Raw genomic sequence first — 21,458 nt, forward strand, 5'->3', positions numbered from 1 at the left:
TCAAATAAGAGTCTTCTGGAACAACCAAACAACAGCTGGAAAAATTAAACTCCCAAGAGCTAAATCCTAAAGTGTAAGTAAACAGTAATCCTAAATACACAACCCCTCCAAGTCTTGACTGAATATACAGAGAAAACAGTGGATATGAGTGCACTGGCCCTGTTCCCTCACTTCCATATGATATCCAGTTTGTGAACACAACATCTCTACATAGATGAAGTGTCTACTCATAGCATCCTTAGTCCCATAGATTGAGTGTAAGCACATACACTTTCTCCATATGTGCATACCATACAGACAACCTGGTAATCTCATGGAGGTGTGGGGCAGGATCTGTATATTTGTGCCCATTCTCTTGCCCTGCACAATCTCTCAATGCATGGAGGGGTGATATGTAGGAGGCCAGTAAGCAAAAGCAAGGTGAGACATAGTTGTGATCTGGATGGCCCCAGACCAGCCTGATCTTGTCAGATCTCAGAAGCTAAGTAGGGTTGGCCCAGGTTAGAATCTGGGTGGGCAATCTCCAAGTAGGTTAGAATCTGGGTGGTCAGTCTCCAAGCAATCTCCAACCAGGGTCATGACATGGAGGCAGGCAATGGCAACTCACCTCCAAATGTCTGTGATCTTAAAAATCCTATGGGGTCATCATAACTTAGTTGTGCTTTGATGGTACACACATACACACATAGGATGAAATACAGGACCTAAAAGACAATTTAGTTTCTCTCATACTCTCAAATCCATAGATCATACACCATTTGTAGAGTATTTGAGCCTACTTTTCAGTTGTTGCTGATGATGAATGTTATTCATTCCTATTCTTGTGGCTCTTCCAGGGCAACCCTCCAATGTTTGTGCTCTTGCAAAGGAAGAAGCAGCTTTCTCAAAATTCACAATCCTCTTGATCTAATTTTGACAAATAGAGAAATGAAGTGCAGAACGGCTGAGAAATTTGATCAATGTGAAATTTGATCCCTTTGATTAATATATAGTATACTTTCACCACTTCCAAAGTAATAGCTTTCAGTTTCACTAAGTCTGCAATTTGATCAGGTGACAGTTTGCAGCCTATTTTTATTCATAATAGAATGGCATTGCAATATTATATCATTACCTTCTGCATGAAATTTTGTTTTGTTTTTGTTTAAACTATTGGCATTTAGTAGAACTCTGCCTCCAGCATTCATGCATTTCACCATTCATTTTGATCCCAGGAACTCTAACTGTAAGTAATTGATCTGGGATTGTGGCTATATGTCTTTTTTCAAAATTAAGTGTTCATTAATATTAAAATTCTTGTATCAGACAATGGTAAACAGCAGACTCCATAGTTTTATCATCTAACATAAACTTGGGGAGAAAGCATCTCAGAGTTAACAGAGAAGGATTTCATTAAAACAAATATTTGTGTGATGTAATAAATTTTAACAAGAATCAAGAACTTACAGCCACATTCAGCCTAATCTCTGAACCTGGTTATTTTTACATCCTGAGGATTTTTGTGAAAATACTTTACCATTCCCATATATGATTGAAAAAAAACTGCAATTGAAATACCACAGGTCTGCCCCCTCCTCTCCCCATCTATGTGAGGAAAGCCCTGCATCTATATGGGTTTATCTGTATGAATTCTTTATCTATTGGGGTTTCTGTGAAGCCTGGAATACTCCTTTCCACTGGTTCCTTTCAGATTGCCACTCTAAACTGGATGTCATATGTTGTTGGCCCAAATCCAAGAAAAGTGATACAGGGATGGGTGTTTTATGCAGTTCATTCCAATCTATCTATGAGCCTCTCTAAAGTGCTCTGGCAATTTCAAACACTGCCACTATTTTTTCTTCCAGCTTTTTCTGTATGGCATGCTCCTTCAGCTACAGGAGCAGGCATGTCCACCCTCCACCCCACTGAGGCTGCTGGTGGCATCAGGGCAGCATGGATCTTCTCGCCTGGGCTGGAGATATCCCTCAGGGAGGGGGGAGGTGCCCTGCCAGAGAGGATGTGGGGGTGGCATTCCACGGCAGAGCCTGACTCCTTGCCCCCAGACAGGAAATTTGAAAAGGGACATTGTTCCCACCCTTTATGGTAATACAAAGTGAAAAAGTAAGGAGAACATACCAGTAGAAACTGAAAAAGGAAGTAAGGATGGATTATGAACAACAGGACAATAGGAGGGAAAAGAACAATAAAAATCATTGGGGAAGTAAGGAAAAAAATATCTGACCAGCCATATCAAAATGATCTAGTATTGTAGACATTGTAGACATTAACCACTTATAATAAAAAATGCAATGTGATGCTTGGTGCAACTGTTGATTGATCAGAAACCTGCATATGGCTGGATTAAAACAAACATGTGACACAGTTTATGTTAGGTTTTCTGAAATCTTCATTGAAAGACTCCTGTGAGAATTCTTGCAGCACAGCAAATTAAAAGGGACTTTTCTTCCCCCCTTATAAAATGCAAAAGTGATTGTGATGGGGAGCATTAACCTGTGCTTGAAAAGTTCTACAGGTCTTGGTGTATTTGGAATAGAAATGAGGATGTAGAGAAAGTCAAGGTCATCCATTTGCATCAGGCCTGGTTATCTGCCTCTCTGCACTGAAAGGTTTTCTGTTGTCAGACCTTTTTTTTTTTTACTAAACGTCTAATATAGATGGAGCATACATTATGTTCTCCTGGATCTTGCCTCCTTGCTCTAGCAAATGATGGTGACAAATGAGCACTGTTTGGCAATGCTTTTAATGTTATTGCTGCAGCAGGTGTCACTGAGACTCTGGTTATTTTCTTAACTCTTTTGCTCTCAAAATATTTGCCCAGGAATTTGTACTAAGTCTTATTTATGATGGGAACTTGCACTCTCTCTCTCACACACAAAAAGATGTTCAAGAGAGGAGGACATGACCTAAAGCTGCTTATTTATTTATCAGGGTATTACTCAGGTGGTCACTGTACTCGGACAGATGATGATTATTTACTGAGCCTCTGAAGCACAAAACAGGCCAAGGTATATTTGTCCCAGCCAATTTGTTTACTTGTCTTGAATGCAGACTTGTTTCTCAAGCCAAAGGAGCCTTCAAATTGCTTACTACAAAGTAGCCACACTGAAGTCAGTGTGAGATTTTGACAGCTCAGTCTGAATATTTAAATTGTTTCAGTGTTCTCTCAGGCCATTTATACCGTGCATCTCCATAGCCTCCATGTGTCAAATCATTTAAGCAGATATTGGATGGTTGTGATCTCACAGTTTCCTGTGGGGTTTTATAACTTAATAGTAGAATGTAATTATGGAATCCAACAAGCCTGGAACCATCCCCTTAACCTTGTCAGCCTAAGAAAATTGTGGGCATAGTGCTTTTAATGGCCTTTATCGCCAATGAATTACTTTCTTGCTGGAGGGTTTTTGGGGAGAAGGCAGCTATCTTGACCTCCTGTCTCACTTCTCCTTTATTTCTGTCCAACATGACTTCTTTTGATAAACAGCAGAATGTAAGTTGTGACTTTCCAGATAAATATTATATTTTGAATTTAAAATCAACCTGTTAGATGGATACCACTGTGTAAATACTGTTCAGTGTTGCTAAAGATCCGCATCTCTGCTTTATTTGTGCAACATTCTTAATGTTTGATTTTTTAAAATCTATTATCCACCTTTGAATGTATTCTCCCTCATAAAAACAGTGGTTGTTGGAAAAGTGTGTTTGTATGTAACCAAAATGTTATTATTCATTTATTCAATTTTTACACCACTCTTTTTTTACTAGGTGGGGCTCAGAGTGGCTTACAACAAGAGTTCACAACAATTCAAACTATAAAACTTTAAAACCTCAGTTAGTAAAACTCAATTCTTCCGTAAGCATACAAGAGGAACCAATCATAAAGGGAAAAGAGAAAACCAATTAAAAGCTGTAATAAGAAAAGCAAAACCAATAATAATATAGCAATGAATGGTGGGAAAGAAGAGGAAGGGGTGAGGGAGAGAGACCTGCAAAATGGAAAAATAGATTGTCCAAAAAGCACCTTTTTAAAATAATACAGCTGAGGCGCTCTGCCTCTCTGGTCACTCCTGGGAGCTCAGGGTCCATCCCTCCTATCCCTTCCCACACATTGTCAGGCCTGTCCTCACCCCTGGTGTTTGGTGATTATCCAAATTTGGTCAGGCATTGCAGCCACAGGATGGCGAGACTAGCTCTTCTTAACACTGTGTTCCTCCTCGCCCCCTCTTCCGCTTGATGCTAGGCCTGCCCTATCCCTTCCTAGTAGGGTGGGCCCCTCTGCTTTCTCCGGCTTACCGCCTCTGAATGTTCTCAGCTATTCTGGTCCTTTCTCCCCTCTCCACCACACCTTCAAGAATTTGCCTCTTTCTGTCTCTTGTCCTTCCTCCTCCACTCCACTCTACTTCTCTCCTCCCCCTTCTGTTCTCCTCTCTCCCCTTTTATCCCCCTCCCCATCTTTCCTCTGCTCCTGGACTCAATGGGCTTCACTGCCACAGGTCATCTCCTGGACCCTCCCAGGCCACACCCCTGTTCTTGTCATCCCACCCTGCCAGACGGGGCTGGGGCATAGTCCCTTGGCCTGGGCCTGGTTGAGGTCTTTGCCAGCCACGGCACTGCTGCAAAGGCACCTAGGGCCTTTGCACTTCCCCACTGGGCTGGCAGAGCCCACACCTCCGGGGCCGCTGGTGTCCCTCAGCCCTCTTCCTGTGTCCTAGTCCAGTCCTGGAGCCTTAGTGTGTCCATCAGCTTCACCTGGTGAGTCAGGGGGCCATAGGGCAGTTGCTGGGTGGTGCTTGATTTGGGTGGTCTTTGGGCCCAGAGCCCATCTGGGGTCAGGGTTGCTCTGCGGACTGGGCAGAGGCCACAAATCAGCCCCAGACAATGGCACAGTAACTTAGCATTTCTATAAATGTAACAAATCTAATGTTTTTGCTGGCTTGTGGTATCTAACTGAAATTGCATCTGCATCCAGAAATGTAGTGTGACTAGAATATATTCCTATGTTATTATAAACCTTAAATGAAGCCCCTGTCAAACTCCTTTCTCAAATATTTTAACTCCTTTCTCAAATATTTTATTTTAACAATAAGAAGTACCACAAATATGTGAATCTGTTGAAAAAGACAAAAGAATCCTACATTTGATGACATGCAGGCCCTGAGAGATGCAGACTCTAAAAGCAATAGATCCTCCAGTGGTTCTGAAATGTGACTTCATGAAGGTATGACATGACCGAATAACAAATTCTTTTTGAAGTACCACTTCTGGCATGCAAATAAAAAAGAAGTGTGTTGATATTTAGAACATGGTAACGGTGAGTACTTATTCTCTTGCATGTTTAGGCATATAGGTATCCAGGTGTCATTCATTACATTATCAACAGGCTCTCAAGTTTGATATTCAACCAAGTGGGGTTTTGTATGGGAATTACTTTTTTCCCTGCACGTTTAATAGTTTGAGAGAATCCCAGCATATCTTTCAGATAGTCCTCAGAGGTCAATTTAAGGGAAGAGCACTCCCCATACACTGGCACAGCTTAGGATGCTGACAGAGAGCCAAAGTCAACTTTACACATTTTTTTCATACACTGAAAATTGTGCTGAGGGGCACAGATACACAGGTACATGAAGTGAAACTAACTTGCTCTAGAGAGATTTTCACACAAAAAAACTTCGAGGGTGGGGGAGAAGCTAAGCAGCATCCCTTCCTCCCCCCATGGCATTTTTCCAAGTCTGGTTGGGCTTTCCTTTTTTAAAGAAGCAGTTCCATGCAGCTGCTTTGTGGCTGTGAGGAACACATGAAAACACATAAAAATGCATGAAAAAGGTAGCATCTAATTTAGCTCTACATCTAAGTTCAATCACAGCCTCCCAAAGCACAGTATAATCCCCAGCCAGGACAGCTATTAGTCAAATGATAGAGTATACCAGATAGGGCTATGAATACTTTTCCCCAGTGGGCTACTAGCAAATTGATGGGAATACCTTTTAGGAAGGTGGAGCTATATGTTCCCATGCTGCAGCCCCCAGTACCTGAATTCTCATTGCCTAGCAGAAGACTAGTACTCTGACTACCATTCTGCCCAAGCTGTGAAAACTTGTGTGGGAGAGGTCTGGGGTGTTGTGTGCTGATGGGCAGAGTCTCCCTTGGCCTCAATAACATAATACAATTAGTTTGGAATAAATTGGGCCACAGCCTTTTTATTAAAGCATATAGGAAGCTGGGCGAGCAAGAGGGGGCACATCCTAGCTGCCGGGCAGCACCCTTGCTGAACCCGGCACTGTCCCTAATCTGTATTGAGGAATTGCGACAGGAAGTTACCAGGTGCCACAAGTTACCAGGTGCCAGGAAGTTACCAGGAGTGCAAACCCATTACGTGATACCTCTCCCTGATGGGCTCGCTTGGAGAGCCTCCACAGCTTGTGCCCTGAGCCTGCCCCACCCCTGGAACTCTTATTGAGACCCCTAACTACTGGGAGGCCCAGTACACAAGCACGGCCTCCCCAGAAAGGATGTGCTTCTCTAACAAAAACAGTTAACTAACAGTATGAACCATACTAAAAAACAAAGCCACCAAAGGGGAGTGAGAGCAGGTCCACTCACTGCAAGCCTCAGAAAGAGTCTGCCTAACAAACACATGCCATCTTTTTTAGGCATGCATGCCCCTTTCCCACCATGTGACTTCAGCCCTGGCACATGACTCGGGCCAGCCTGGCCTCATCACATGGGCCGTTGCCCAAGTGCGCACAAGTGCACTATCAGGTCCAGAGGGGGAAGCGGAAGCCCTGCCCCCCGCTGCAACAACCTCGGGCCAGCCTGGCCAGCCTGGCCTCATCACATGGGCCGTTGCCCAAGTGCGCACAAGTGCACTATCAGGTCCAGAGGGGGAAGCGGAAGCCCTGCCCCCCGCTGCAACAACCGCACTGGGTAAGCCCGGGGCTGCATTTTTCTGACAAAGTTGGTTCTGTTGAGTGAGCTATAGAAGCATAAGAATTATTTTTACCTACATGTTCCTCCACCAAATAGCAACTTGGCTACAGATGAGGACTCAATCTTCCATCTGCAAAAAGACCTGGAGCATATTCTCTTCAAAGCTCCTCTTGGTTCCTCCATAGCACTCATTCCAAAAGTGTTGTGCTCCCTGTTTTCCCTCCTTCGACTTGTTCTGCATTGTACCTTGGTAGTGTCTGCCTAATGTCAGATGGCTATGATTGGGTACAACTAACATGCTTGCAATCACTGTCCAGTGCATCACTATGTGCCTCTGTACTTATTTCCTTTTTGTGGCACTTGTGCTACACAGGCATCAGAAATATATTGACATAGTGGGACTTAAGTTTGGGCTGCCCAAAAGAATCCAGAGAAAAAAATCATACTTGTGCCATTAAATAGTAATGACTTGTCTCTACATGGCTGACAGGCTCCATGCAGAGCCACCTCTGTGGGTTGCAGCATCCTTGGTGCTGCCCACACAAGACCGTGCAAATGGTTTTGTGCATCCCCCGGCATTAATTATGACGGTGGACAGCCATCTGTGCAGAAATGACCTCAGGGAGTGAGTTCCAAAAGCAGCTATTTCACGCCGGTTGGGGGGGGGGGCAAGCATGGTGCTTCTGCAATGCAGTAGCACAAGCTGTGTAAACAGTGTGCCAGGGACGGTGTTTTTTTACTGTCCTTAGGGCGCTGTTTTTCGGGTGTGCAAAAATGGCCTTGGTATTGCAGGAGTTATAATTAGATGCCTGTTGCTCTCATAAACTGTACATGATAGCTGTAAAGACACATCTATAAATGGTCCTCCCTGATTTATGAAATCAAAATTCATATGTAGGTAAGTGATGATATCTCTTTCCCCTTCATTTTGCACTTTCATTCCCACAGTTCCTCCAGTTACTTTTCTCCCAACTGGCCTTACTGCTGGGAAGTAATCTATAGGCAGTTTTAAGTACTACCTACTTCTGGATGCCCAGTCACGCTCCCACTTTATAAGCAGTTGAGATTGGCCTTCATTTAGAGACCTATTTCTGTTACCATGATGGTAATTTGGGCCTCAGATAAATGTGAAACATATCCATAAATGTGTATATATTTTGCGCATATACATTTAATGCAGTGTTAATATAACAATAATTTTAGCAGAAAGAACATCCATATTAATGTTATATTTTTGTTATATTAATGTTATATTTTTATTTAAATAAAAAACTATGGTGCATATTATCATTTTTTTCAGTACAAACATGTTCCAATTAACAAGTATATTACTAATTCAAAGTATCTAATTTATAGTCTTCACCCTTTCTGCTAGGAAAGATTTTAAGCTTTCAAAAATTGAAAATTACTGACCAGATAGCATAGAAGAATAAAGACATAAAAGAAAAAAAACAATTTCCTCTATAACAATTTTTAAGCAAATCATAAACTTTGTGATGAGGCACATCTAAAATAATTATTTTCTTAAGGCTCAGTGTGCTGTGAATTTTAAGATTACAGCTAAGGTAGCTTCAAAACTAATGTATTCTATGAGCAAACTGAAAGATAAAAGTACTTCAAGTCTGTATGCTTTAAGGCATTTTCCCATAATCCTAAAGTACAATCCCCTGGAGTTCTAATGTGTGAATAATTGACAAAATTGCAGTATGCCTGAGGTTTATAAGCATAATGTAATCCAATATTTGTCCAACAGTAGGTCCACAGTGCTCCAGATAGACTATAATGATTTTACTGAAGGATATATAACAATGGATAGCTCATTTGAGGCAGATGTGACTTTATAGAAGGAAAAAATATATAGGCTGGCCAGTCAGAACTGCCTGTTTTGTCAGAAAAAAAAAATCATGATTGGGTAAAATGTGACTGCATAATTGAGTGGGGGGATTGGATGTTTCTTGCTACAGCCTAGCAGCACAAAATTTACCTATAGGTAGCAAAGGATAAGACTATAGTCAGGCTATCCTAATACCCTTGTGTTCTACAGTCGTCATGTGACCCAAGCATCTGATTATTGGCCCGTAATGATATTTTTTTGGAGCTGATCATTCTATAGGAAAGGTAACAAACAAGACCATGCAATCAGCCCTTCATCTGACAATGATAATCAGCAGTGTCAGAGCACCAATCACAATCTCTGTGTGATACTAGGTTATGGTGTTCCTTCTTTTATGCAGCATCTGTTCTTGTGTAGAAAATTATATTCAGAAGAGCAATCTGTCCGTGGAACTTGTTGGTAGGCAGGCACTAAACAACCTTACTGAAGTGAAGCACTTGGGTAGAACAAAGTATTGAAAAAATATGTCAGATTCAGTTCCTGAAGAGGACAGGTGGATTAAGGCACAGCAATGATAGATGCACAGAGAGAAGAAAGGCAGCTGGAGGATGTCTTCTCATTGTTTAAAAGATAGACTGGAGCATGACCTATGAGTTCATTACTGGAGACAAATGCTTCACATTTACTTATTTGCAACATCTTTTCTCACAGAGGCTCAAAGGTATTTCCAGTAAATAAAGCAGAATAATGCAGATGCAGGGTTTCTATTTTAAAGAAAGCAATCATACTTATTCTTCACCTGATTGCAATCAGAAATGCATTTTTCTTTGAGTATAATTCTTACCATGCATATTACCCATTTAAAAGATTGAGATTGAATTTAGTTATATTCTTCTTGTAGTGATTGTGAAATCAGCTTCATTTATATCTGTTTGATAGCTCTTAGAGAAATGTTTAGAGGCAGGTGTTTGGTAGCTATATTGCTAAGAGTACATGTGGGCTAATTTACTCTGGGGATCCATGTACATCAGTGTGGTATAGAGTATCAGACTAGGATTTGGGAAAACCATTTTTGAAACTATTTTGTTGTGGAAGTTTGCTGGGCAACCCTGGACAGATCATATAATATCTGTTTAACATACCTCATAGGATTATTGTGAGGATAAAATGGAGGTGAGGAAGATTATGTAAGCTCCCTTAAGACTCCTTTGGAGAGATATATGGTGTATAAATGAATTAAATAAATAAATTATTTTGCTTGACTTGAGTTTGGGGGCATGAAGGTGGGCCAGAAAAAAAGTGAGATCTGAAGACCAAATCCTCATGAAAGAACTGTGATTCTTAAAAAGATACCTCAAACTCACATCATAATATATTCATTAATACATCATAATATATTCTTCTGTAATTGGACTGTGGAAGTTAAGAACACAGTTTGGATTGTGAATTGCATCAAAAACCTATATCAAAGAGTAATACAATTTGAAACAGCAGATTTGGAAGGTCTACATAATTATCTATGGACTAAAGAAGAAAAAGAGTTTGAATTTATACTCCCACACACGCCTTTCTTTCCTGTAAGGAGTCTTAAAGTGGCTTACAAACTCCTTCCCTTCCCTTTCTCTCCTCTCAACAGACACCTTGAAGGTAGGTAAGGCTGAGAGAGTTCTGAGAGAACTGTGACTAGCCCAAGGTCATCCAGCAGGCCACCCAGCAGGCTTCATGTGTAAAGTGGAGAAACAAATCTAGTTCCTCAAATAAGAGTCCACTGCCCATGTGTAGTAATAGGGAATCAAACCCAGTTCTCCTCATTAGAGTCCACTGCTCTTAACCACTACATCATGCTGGCTTCCAAAGTCAGTTTAAAAAGATGCAATACAAAATAAAAGCCATGTAATTAGAGATAGACTGCTTAAAATTTGGGGATTCATCTCAAGAAGAAGAATGAGTTATTCATTTGCCCATAAATATATTCCATAGAATCATATTACAATAAGCATGTGAAGAAAAATAACAAAGGCCCCTTCCACACAGGCAGAATAATGCACATTCAATCCACTTGCACAATTGTTTGAAAGTGGATTTTTGCTATTCCGCACAGTAAAGTCCAGATTGAAAGTGCATTATTCTGCATGTGCGAAAAGGGCCAAAGAAAAATAATAACATATGGCAGTATGATAGAGTGTCAAGGAGAAATTAAGTTTTGGCAAAAAGTGAAGGCAAAACTGTACAGTGGTTATTGTATTTTTTACTTATTTTAAGATTTAAAAAGGATATTCACACTGGAAGTGGTGAAATAAGGGAAATGACTGAATTTTAAAAGGTGGTAATACAACAAAAAGAACACTTATTAGAGCAAATCTACAAGTTATTATTTCATTTTGATCCTGAAACAAAAAGTTAATATATGTATGGTAAGATGGATGCAAAATGTTGAGAAAGAAATAGCTTTTCAACAATGGGTAACCTTATAGACAAAGGATATAAAATTCATAGCCAATCAAACATTAAGAGAAAATTGGTATAAGAGGTTTTATTGCTGGTATATCATTCCAAAGGATATTGAGAAGATGGCCTATAAAGAGAAATGTTGATCGTGTTTTTTACCATATGTGGTGGACATATATAGACAAAAATACTAGAAAAATATTTCAATTCAGAAAAAAAATTAAATTTGCTACAGATGCCAAAAGTGTGCTACTATGCATACCACTATGCCAAAAATATTAAGAGAATTTCAGAATAACTGTTCCAATATTTGACAATGGTGTCAAATGACCACACCATGCCACCTTTATCTTCTCAGTATGCATGCAAAGGAGGGCAGGAGGCATGGCACACCACAAAATGGCAAAATAAAACAGGTTACTTTATAGGGGATCCAGTTCTAGAAGATCAGGTTCTAGGACCCACATGAAGGTCCAGATCCATGGATGAAGGTAGGTAGTCTAAAAAAAAATTCTGTCTGACTTACAATTGAATGTCCTCATTATAAATGCACTAAAACTTTAAATTTCTGAGTGGACAGGTCCTAAATTTTGCTCATTGGGTGATGGGTTAGATTCAGACATTGCTAAAAAGTCATGGCTGTTTTATGATTAGCATGTTCTGGTATAAACAGAAGAAAATTAATCGACTTTACTCCCTGTATTCTGCAGCAATTACTTCCATCATCTTCTGCGCCTCCCTATCTTAATAGAATCTAAAGCAGAAGCACTATTTCATATCTCTGTTTCCATGTTGGTATGACTACACAGTGCTCATCTACAGGCTACAGTAAGCATACAACCTACAGTAACCCATTTTTTCTCAATGATTTTTTTTATTTTTTCTGATAATAGAAAGGTAATTTATCCAACCACTGCAAGTATCATTACATTTTCTGAGTGTGAATAAGGGGTAGGGAGAATTGGTGGCTTTATAAAAGGCAAAAAGAGGAACAAAAATCAATATCAAATTTAACATCATATAAAGCAATATTTCATGTAATTATTTCTTCTATAATGCAGCTGTCAACTAAAATGTACATTTATTTACTTATGATTCTTTTTCTTTTTACAATTACATTTATATTTTGTTTCATTTGACATTTTTAGATAAAGAACATATATAAAAACTCATGCATACAAATATGTGTGTGAGAAAGAGTTTATATGTTTGTTGGTGTCTGTGATTAAAACATGCCAGACTAAAGCAAAAGAAACATTTCTTTGTCACTACTAGATGATTTTTAAAGAATAAAATAATTTGTTCCTCCAGCCAGCTATGAAAAATAGATTCTAATTGTCTTTGATTAGATTGCTTCAATAAAATATATTTCAAGGTATATTGTAGAAAGGAAATTCCATACAAAATTCTGACAACTTTTCACTTCTTCTGAATCAGTTATTTTCCTCTCAGCTTTTAATAACTACTTGTAACATCACTTCTGGAAGTGAAGTTGTGGTGTTGCTCAGTACCATTACCCACTCCCTTTCTTCTCGAGCTGCTCATTTGAGCAGTAGCAGAAGCCAGAGGCAAGCAACGGAAGGCTGCCCACCAATGCAGGAAACCTGCCAATTGTATTCTGGATGCTTGAAGAAGACAGCTGAATCAAAGTCAAAGGTTTTCATGGCCAGATTCAACTGGTGGTTGTGGGTTTTCCAAGCTGTGTGGCTATGGTCTGGTAGATCTTGTTCCTAACGTTTTGCCTGCATCGGTGGCCAGCACCTTCAAAGGTGTATCACTGAGAGAAGTGTGTTACACTCTGTATCCAATGAGAAGGGAATGTTTAAAGGGGTATATATTGTCCATGTCCCAGGGTGGGGAACCAATCAGTAAGTGTTTGGGGTGGAACTTGCTATGCAAAGGTGTGGTTGACTGTATTGTAATGCGAATTGGGTTTTCAGTCCATTTACATTTGTATTCGCATTTGCATTCCCTGCAGTAGCAACAGTATTAGTGAATTCAAATCCTGTGACTGGGTGGAGTTCATTGTCCATGAACCTAGCATGCCCTTGGTACTGGTATTTTTAAATACTAGTAGCCAAGTTTTGATAATTCTCAGCATCTCCTCCTTTGTGTTGAAGTTGTCCTGGTGTTTGTGGATTTCAATAGCCTCCCTGTGTAGTCTGACATAGTAACATCTGAGTTGTTCATGATTTCAGTGTTTTCAAATAAAATGTTATGTCCAGTTTTGTTTAACACATGTTCTGCAACTGCAGATTTTCAGAATGGCTAAGCCGACAGTTTCTTTCGTGCTCTTTAATACTAGTCTGAGTGCTGCTTTTTTGAAGTTTCTATGTAGACCTTTCCACAGCTGCCGGGTATGCAATAGATTCCTGCAGAAGCGAGGGGGTGTCTCTTGTCCTTTGCTGAGCATGGCATCTGCAGTATTTTTCTGGTAGGTTTGAAGATTGCTCGTAGGTTATGTTTTTTCATCAGTTTTCCTATTTGATCTGTGATACCCTTGATGTATGGTAGAAATATTTTTCTTGTGGGGGGCTGTTTCTCTTCTGGGTTTCTCTTGGACTTAAAGCAGAAGAGGAAGTTGGCTGGTTCCTTTCAGGAGACTCACACCAGCAGCCCTGCAGGAAATTAGATGCCCCTACCCAGAGATGTATAACTTTATTTTATGTTATACTATGCCTCCTGGGAGTTTGGAATCTGGGGTGCAGAATTTCATTTAGCACACCAAAGCAAGTCACAGCAAAGAGGAACAGGAGGTCTTACAATACCCTCAGCCCTCTCTCTTCAGCCTGTGGTTCACCTGATTGCTTAGGATTTACAGTCCAGAGAATGAAACTGCAACACTCCTTCCAACCACAAAAATGTTAGGCCAAATACAACCCAACGTTGTTATCATTAGCAAAATGATTTTCATTGCATGAATCCAGATTTTTAAACTTTCCTTCCTTCCTTTGGCAGTAGTATTTCCAGCCTTAATTTTAAGTTGAACTGAGTCTTTTCATTTTTATCTGTATTAATTCATCGCTTGATATTCACATTTATTATATCTGGTGATGCTGCTGTCTTAACTTTGCCATTAAATGCTCACATTGAATAAATCCTCCAGCTAATTTTTGTCTAAAGCAATGTAAAACAAAGGACCATTTTTTGCAGAACTTCATCTCTGAAGTTTTAACAATGACTAATTCTGAGTTGAGCTGTTGTATTCAGAGTTTTAAATGCCTATTATAATTAACTTTGTAGCTTAGCTTCTACCACAAACTGTTCAAAGATTTATAACACTGAGGATCAGAAGGTTGAATCAAGGATTTAATAAAATGCATTGGACAAAGAAGAACTTGTATAGTTGCACAGAATAATAAGGGTTTATTAACGCATTGCTGATGTGGACATAATGATAATTGCTACTCATCTATTGAAATTGATTTAGGGTTTAGCCTTACTTAAACATGTCATTAACTAATTACATTAACCAAACAGACTTAAGACATTGCTGGCAAGCCACTGGGAAACATACATCATTCAATATTTGAAGAGTAACTTTTCTGAAGCAGGCTGTTATATATCAAAATGAAAGCTGATCCCTATAGATTTTCCTTTTTTCCAAGGAAGAGCTTAGGACACCAGTAAATGTGTAAGTATGCAGCCATATATATATCTTTCATGTTGTATTCTCAAAAGGCCAGGGTCCAGTTCACTTGTCTAAGTTGCATGGCAATAAAGATATAGACACACCCTTTTATTAGTATAGATTAGTTAATGAATTTTAGAATAAATGCATCATTACTTTTCTTTTATTTCTGTTACTTTAGAGTCAGGGCCTGTCAGAGGCCTTTCCACATACACAGCTTACCAGTGTTTTTCCCAGTGGTTGAGCCTTATGTCTTGAAAACATTTTCTTTCTCCCCATCATTTTGGGTCTCCTGCCATCTTTTCAGTTGCAATGATTCCATGAGCTACTGCTGAAATGTATAAGGAAGATTCTAGCAGTGGGTCTCCAGATGTAAGTCAGCATTGCAGACAGAGATTGAGAGTGGCCTTAAAGGAGAGGTGCTGCTCAGCAAGACTGCAAGCTAAGCATTACCCAGAGTCTTTACAGGAACAGTCCCAGGTAAGTAGCTCTGAGGAATAAAAGGACTTTGGCAGGAACTGCAGTTGTGGTTGCAAAGTGTGTTCTACCAGACCTTGTCTACACACCACTGCTGTCTCTAGACCCTGACTGACCACTGAATGGCTTCTTGACCTTGATTCTTGGATTCTTCTTGTTGCTGCATACATTCCTGGCATTTGACTCCTGGCCTGACTGATATCTCTCTGGGCTGTCCCAGGGACTTGGTATCTTTGGACTGTATTGTCTGCTGCACTGTTAGCAGCCCAATACTGGCTCTGAGCCTTCTCAGTACTGCATGTTTCTATGGCAGCACACCAGCCCCACCCAGCCTGCACAGTAACATATAGTTCTCAGCAAAGTATATTCTGGTCACCATCGCATTTCAGATGCCTTGTCTCACTTCCAGCAGGAAAGGATCTAGTTCCTGCCCCCGCCAGAGCAAACCAGCACCCCAGGACATTCCCACAGGACCTTTTGAGCCTTGGCAGTAGCTGATCAAACAGTCTGCTGGGTTCTTTATCCCCAGTGACTTAGACAGCATGACAAATGGGAAGATGCAGCCTTTTTGCCCTTCTCAGTGCCCTTAAGCCAGGGCAGGACCATGGTCTTCAAAGAATGGAGTAAGAATACTATGTTACCTTGCTTGCCTTTGGTCACAGAGTTTATCAGCCAAGACACTGTGCTTGTATCTGGCCACCATTGCCTTTTACTACAAGGCTGTGGGAATGGTCTACCATGCCACTCTTTTCTAGTGCAATGGATTGTGAAAGGGTATAGCCACTTGCTCCACACTGCACTGGTCATGCTCATGGGCCTGCCACTCCAGCTGCCAGAGGTCTGTTCCTTGCCATTTGAGGTTACTCTGTTCCAGACCATCTTTTCCTTAACCTTGTTTGGAGACTTCCACTGCAGTGAACTGGTATTAGAATCACAGAATGCAGGATGACTGCAGCAGCAGGGCACTGACATTGGCAGACCTGTGGGTCAAAAGCACAGAGGTTCATGTTTGGCTTCACTGCTCCAAGACAACCAACAGGCATGAGGCACATAAGCCTTGACCTGTGAGGGATATAGCTTAGTATCTCTCAGCGTGGCCTTCGCACCAAGGCCCCCTTCTAATGCATGTCAACAGGTGATGCTTGTTGCACTTCCAGTTCATCAGCTTACTGCATGCCTAAACAGTTGGCCTGGAGTTGGCCTGAAGTTTGGCCCCACGCTCATTTTGAATTAGGAGAGCCACCACTGTGGCTGCACTGAGGATTCCTATAGAGCAGATAAGGTCCATCGCCCACTGGTACTCAGCAGCCTACAGGGGGTACATTTGCCCTGCACTGGTATGTTGATTTTAACTGTGCATGTGTTTCAGCATTTTCAAGTTCACATAATGTGGTTTAGATCATGGATCACAGTGTTGTCCACTTGGGTGGCAGCAAAGAAAATAATCAGCTGCTAGTAATAGTAATACAATAAAAGTGATATATAATCAGCTTTAGGTCACCATGTAACTTTTAGGAAATCTGCCAGTACATTACAGTATGTTTGCATATTGTAGCCAATACATAAGGATAATAAAAAATAATTTGATGGCTTCATGCATTGTCTCAGAAAAACTTTAAACTGTTTTGGGGCCTATGATCATGTAATTTATTTTATACATATTTGTGGAAATCCCTGTGTTTGATGAAAGACAAACATTGTATAAACAAGATAATTGAGAGAAAACATTGATTTAGTGAGATCTAGCTATTTTCTCCTTCATTTTTCTTTTCTAAATGTTTCTCTGTGATCACATCCTCCATTAATGTATTATTGTATTACAGTCTCTTTACTTCTTTGCTTGCCAAAATGGCCCTAGGCTGTGGTCTCCCAGGTAGCTGTAATATCCTTTTCTAAACCCTCCTTGAATGATTACGGTAAATCTTGCTTGCAGCTGTTTTTGTTCCCTCTAGTATCTTTCCCACCTACCTCTCTGTGCTAGTCTTTTGTTTTCAATTTCTTATTTTTTTCCTTGTCCTACAGTCTACCAAACTGTGGCAATATACTTTTTAAAAAAAACTGTTTGTGTATGTATTATTAGTGGTACACTGTGATTTTCAAACTTTATAACACTGGTAATTCTAAGAAAAACCATCAGAGCAAAACTCTAAACTATTTAATAAGTATCATCAATATTGAGACAGCTTAGCGGTTTATATTCATCAACAACCATTGTCATGCATTTAATAGATAATCCTGCTTTTCTATTGACCATATCAACAAAATGAAAAAAGATTATTTTGTGTTAAATTATTAAGTGAAAATAATACCATGTATATACATCAAGGTCCTTTGCATGCACACACAAAAAGATGTGGGGTTATTCCTTTATCTCCGTTTTTATGGATCAGAGAGTTGAAGCAATGGATCTGCCTTAATGCAGGAGTTAAATGTTCATCCCACTTCTATGGAAAAGTCCTTGCTTTTGTATTTTGTCAGGCCAATCTTGTCTACGTTATTGCAATCTACTACCCTTCTCAAATTGAAATGAGATGATCTGCTAACAGGCCCCCCAAGCTAAGACTCATAGGTTGTTGCGAGTTTTTTTTCTTTGTTGATGCCTAAGATTTCTGTTCATGACTATTCACAGTATTAATCTCCTAATAAGGCTATTTGTTTAATGTTTCCCATTTAGTGGAAAGGTCTCAACGATAGGAGTGGGAGTCAAGGGCTCTGGGTCTGAGGAAAATTCCATGATGCTGGGTTTTCTCCGGGGATCCAACTCAAATAATGTCTTCCGCTGGCTCATCTGGATCCTTCCCTCATGATCTTGAACCTGGCTCAGCAAGTATTATGACAAACACAGAAACTTGAAACAGGAACACTTGAAACAGTAAAATTTGTAAAACAGTTTTAAAACAGTTTTAAAAGTGGCATTTATCTGCATCTATTATCCTCATTTGCAGTCTAGATGCTTCAGATAAGCATGAAATTTGCTAAAATGTGGTGATATGAATTGGTTGTCATAAAATGGACTGTGTATACACAAATGCATCTTGCATTCATTGCAGGAAATTCATTGAAGCTAAATATGCCTTGCTGCAGAAAAGGTCCAGGGAATAATTCCTTCAAACTGGTCATTCTGAACTGAAGTTATACTTTTTGAGAAGCTGTTCACTTATGCAAATGGTTTCTATAGCTTACAGTGCAATCCTAAGGAGAGGCCAAAAACACAAAGGGATCCAACTAAACATGTCTCTGAGATATACATCAAAAGGCAATAATTGTAACACAAGGCTAAAACATTATATATAACCTCTGTAATTGACATAAGACCATGCAGCTGCAGAGCCACAATATATCACTAACTGCTACATTATCAGTGTGTTAGTACAAAAATGCCCTTAACAATTAATACCTTGGTATCTTATATCTCTGAGATACACCAGTGTACGGGGCAGTTACTCCACCACAGTCCTGCAATGGCCACCTATTGGTGGAACAGAGATGTAGATCCATACCAATGCAGCCATACCAATTCCATCCTGAATTGGCATGGATGTGGGCAGGCCTGGGGGAGGGCATGGCTGAACCTACAAAAACCCCAGTCAAGGCACTCCATAACTCATTAGGAAGGGTGTGTGGCATGACTGTGACTCACATCTTCCTGCCATGGGGATGTTACCAGCAGGAAAATAGGAAAAATATTTTCCTGAGCCTGCCACCGAACTACACTGGCTAAGGATCAGAGCAAAGAGACCAGTGTTGTCCAAAAGCCTCCACAAGTCCTGGAAAGAACATGTATATACAAATGTGCTGATATTTCACATGGTTTCCTTCTTACCTTTGTCCCTTTTAAGGTTTAATGTAAGCCCCTCAGTGTTGGATTTATTATTTGCCAAATGTTTAGGATTATACTTTAGCTAGGTTCTCCATCTGATTTAAGGTTTTCTTACTGTTAATTTAGGATACTCTTGCTTATATGTTTATATGGGCTTGTACTGTATTGGAGGTCCTTTGTTATAAGGTTAAGGGATTCTATAGAGTTACTTTAAGTGACAGACAAGAAGAGAAATGGATTAGAAATATTCTTCTTACTTTAATGTATTAATAGAAGAAGCCTCTTAAGATTTTAGTAGTTTTATTTTAGCTAGGTAACAAGGAAGTAGATCAGAAAATGCAAAGTAAGGACAACTCCTTCTTACAATCTGATAAGTTTGTCAACCTCAACAAAAGACCTTTGGAGGACATCATCCTACTTCCCATTGGACTATTTGAATTTTCACTTCTAGGATCTCAAGACCCATTGGACTATTGAAGTTTCCATTTCTAGGATCTCAAGATTCATTGGCAGCCTTTTCTTCTGGGACTTAATTCCATCAGCAAAAACAAAAGACTGTCTTCCTCCTCTTTGTTTTAGATTGTCTGTATTATGTGGCAGGGGACTGCCCCCTTACTCCTCGGCTTGGGTGAAAAACTGTATAAAAAGGGCTGTGTTTTATTCTGTATTGGGCCGTCTGGCCTGGAAAGAGCTTGAAATCACAATAAAGAACCTCTGCTCCGAAAGCAGCCTGCCTCTGCATCCACTCACTGCTGCCAAAGCTGAAATCACTCTGAAATCACTATTGCTCATTGCTGACAAAGCTGAAATCACTCTGAAATCACTTTCTAGTTACCCCTGGCAGTGGGTAACAGGGACATAGAGCAAGCAGCCTGGTACTTTGGTTAAAGGGAAGGCACAGACAGAGCACTTGGAGAAGAATTGATGTCCAGGTGAAGCTAGGTAGGCGGGCTGTGGGTGGAAGGAAGATGTCCATGGCAAAGCTGTGTTCACTGGCAAATTTGTCCCATTCTGGTGGTGAAGCAAATTAAAGCTGTGCTGGAAGTGATCTCACTTGCCATAGACAAAATGGAAAATGAAAGCAGGACTCCACAGAATACAAGAAACTTTGCTGCAACTGACATTTGTCCCCATCACATTGTGCATAACTGGCCTCTGCTTACACAAGATACATTTCTGGGTACTATGATATATAGAGATAAATGTGCCAGGTGTTGAGCATCATCTTGAGCAAGCAGACTGGCACTGAGTCTATTTAAGTTTCCGCTTGGATGTTGCTGGATTCAAGTACCTAGTCGTATCATTGGTTAGTCAAATCTAAGCTTGTACATAAATGTCACATTGTCAACAAAGCCAAAATATAATCTGGGCTTTTAACTGAGTCCCTCAAGAAACAAAAAAAATGACTGAGTAAACTGGCCTTCAGAGGGAATATGATATGCATACCTGAGGATCAGGTTACATAGCAGGGTCTATCAGTGCCAACATTGCAGGAATTATGAGTTTGAAAATGCACAGCCATGAATTACACTGGCAAATACTTGCACATCATTGATGGAGTAGTTTACATAAAATTAACCATGCACTGCTTGCATTAAATCAAAGAATAAAATATTCCTTCTTTCAATATTGTTGAATCACTTTTGAACTAAATATACTACCATATATAACAGCCACAAAACAAAAAGCACTTTAGCTAATTGCACATACCGAGGAGTAACTTCAATTGCAAGTGAAAGGCAGCCATCCTTGGACTGGAATACAACAGTGCACTTAACCATGCACAACAATATCCTATAATCATTTTGGCAGAGGAAGTTAAAAACACTCTATCCAATGAAAACTGCATAAGGAGATTGGGAAACTGGAACTCTGCCTGAATGCTCTAGTTGTTTTGCTTTATGAAATCATCTTGGAATCCTAAGCCAGTAAACCAATCTATCACCCTTCTGAAGAACATGTTTGTTTTCACAAATGTAAACTTCAATGTTTTCAACAATATTTCATTTTTTAAAAAATTACTATTGCTGTAACTTCATGGTGCTTCAGAAATCACCAGTGTTGTTTTCATGCATGAAACAAATATGAAGGAAACACAAACTGTGTAATATTGTCATGCAAGAGGAAAGTCAGACATAAGTTCTAGAAACAATTATTGTCTCAGACAGGTCCCAATTTAATTAAGTATCTCTACAAGATTTCTTAATTGATTCTATTAACATGCACCTGTCGTTTAAGCTCTGACAAAAAGATGAGACAGAACTGGGAAACTGGAAGGGAATATTTCCTGGGTGATAGATAGATCACAGAAATTCTTTCCCAGT

This window comes from Sphaerodactylus townsendi, linkage group LG04 (genome assembly GCF_021028975.2).
Source record: "Sphaerodactylus townsendi isolate TG3544 linkage group LG04, MPM_Stown_v2.3, whole genome shotgun sequence".
NCBI classification, from domain to species: Eukaryota; Metazoa; Chordata; class Lepidosauria; order Squamata; family Sphaerodactylidae; genus Sphaerodactylus; species Sphaerodactylus townsendi.